The 1994-nt window shown below is 33.5% G+C and overlaps 1 protein-coding gene across 1 annotated transcript in view; it reads left to right on the top strand.

The window, feature by feature from the left end:
• Positions 1-285, top strand: part of LOC107711560 (retinal guanylyl cyclase 2-like) — a 13437-nt gene extending 13152 nt beyond the window's left edge. Inside the window, 1 exon segment of the mRNA XM_016516548.1 lies at positions 224-285. The gene's annotated coding sequence lies outside the window, so the exon portion shown is untranslated.
• Positions 286-1994: the final 1709 nt, after the last annotated feature.

Below are 1994 nucleotides of genomic sequence, written 5' to 3'. Positions count from 1 at the left end.
TTTTCCAAGTGACATAATGTAAATGTATTTTTTTTAATCCAAAACAAATTATATATAACAGTTGAATGAAGTTGGTATTAATGTATTCCTAAAAATACTTTATACTTTCTGTAGTTTTTTGGAAAAAAGTATTTGACAGACAAGTGTAAAACATGTGATGTCATATGTTGATGTATTAGACAAACTAAGGCTGATGTTCCTTCTTTGTTTTTCTGTCTTACAGACACAAATCAAAAGATTTTAAGGTGATGCTTAAGAAGGCAGTGAGGAAGATCTCCACTGTGCGTCAGGTGGCTCAGCTCATCCTATCCGATGAGGGCAATGTCATGATCCACCATCACTGATGACCTTTAATCTTTGCCTTTTTGATCCCACACCTGCACACAGAATTAAATGGAATGTGGAGAAACAGAGAACAAGCTAAAAGAGTACCAAAACTTTGTTCTTGCTTGTTCTCAGCCTGTTTTTCGTTTAAAAGCACCTGAATGGGCAAGCTTGTGTGCACAGTTTACTGCACACGAACATCTCTTTGTTGTAGAAATTCAGACTTTTTAGTAGAAGATTCACAATGAAGAAGCTATCAATTTATCAAACCATACTGAAACTACATGGCAGTTCAGTTTCTCATAAGCTTCTCATTTGGAGCCTTGTTGGTCCAGCTCACTCATCATGCTCATCATAAACATTTACAGCTGTCTGAGAAGCCACATATCTCTATTCTCCACAGGAAGCACCTTTATGAAATACCAAAGTCTCACAAAGAGCTAAATTTACCCTTTGGGAATCCATTACTCAGCACGAGGGGCATCAGGTCCAGCTCAAAGACTCAACACATACACATATCATTCACTTGCAGATTATCCCTTTTAGTAATCTTGTCTGTGACTAAAGAAAATAGTAAATATAGTATTGCGATAAACTAGAAACCCACACTTTTGTGCAACCAGAATTAATATGCAGTGTTAATATGGTGCATATGATGATTTATAAATTTAGATTTAGAGTTCAGGTTTACCATGGGATTTTAGTTGATTTTATTTTCTTTTTGAGTAAAAACTGTTTTCCTCATACATGACCAATTAGTATAATCCATAATAAGATTACCATGAAAACCCAGGTGACAAAGAATATCAAAATATGCATTAAAATGCATATTTGCAATGTGTGAACGTATTATGTGGTTGTAGAACCAGAATTAGTTTTAGTAAAGACAGTAAACTATGATGTGTTTATATATATATATATATATATATATATATATATATAGTATGGGGTCAGTAAGATTTTTGTGGAAACCATGATAAATTTTTTCCAGTATTCCTTGATAAATAAAAAGTTCAAAAGAACAGCTTTTATTTGAAACAGAAATCTTCTGTAACAATGTAAAAGTCTTTAATGTAATTTTTGATCAATTTAATGCATACTTGCTAAATAAATCTTACTAACCCAAAATGTAGAACAGTAGTAATATATATTTGTAGACAAATGCTAATTCATGTTAAAAGAATTAATTACTGAAATCCCATATGTACTGTAAAAAATAAAAGTAACATTTGAACATACCATGTCGTTTGTTTAAAGGGAAAAGCTCAATTTTAATAGTGAAAGTGCTCATGTGTGTATGTTATGAGTCTTGAAATGACTGTGACGTCATAGTTAAAGGCATTCTCTCTGAGATGCAATAGAAATTCTGAAGCACTGAAATACTGTATAACAGTGCCCTCTTGTTATTGTGTCAGTAAACGCAGCAGATGGCGACCTACATTATCACGCCCTATGTGGATTATCTAGTACTGACTATAAAACTGCAGAGCCACCAGGTCACCCCTAACCAGATTACCTTCTCTCAAAACCTGTTCATCAACTCTCAGCAAGATCACCCACCAATACATACAAATTATATACAGTGATTTTGAATAATTATGAGCTATTTCTTTTCCTTCTCAGTGTAACTGCCTTGTCTCTAGGTGTTCAAAGGTGGTCAATCTTTTGAA

Source organism: Sinocyclocheilus rhinocerous, unplaced genomic scaffold (genome assembly GCF_001515625.1).
Source record: "Sinocyclocheilus rhinocerous isolate Xijiao unplaced genomic scaffold, SAMN03320098_v1.1 scaffold837, whole genome shotgun sequence".
NCBI classification, from domain to species: domain Eukaryota; kingdom Metazoa; phylum Chordata; class Actinopteri; order Cypriniformes; family Cyprinidae; genus Sinocyclocheilus; species Sinocyclocheilus rhinocerous.
The sequence above is the reverse complement of the archived record's forward strand: the minus strand, read 5'-3'. Positions and strand labels throughout refer to the sequence as shown.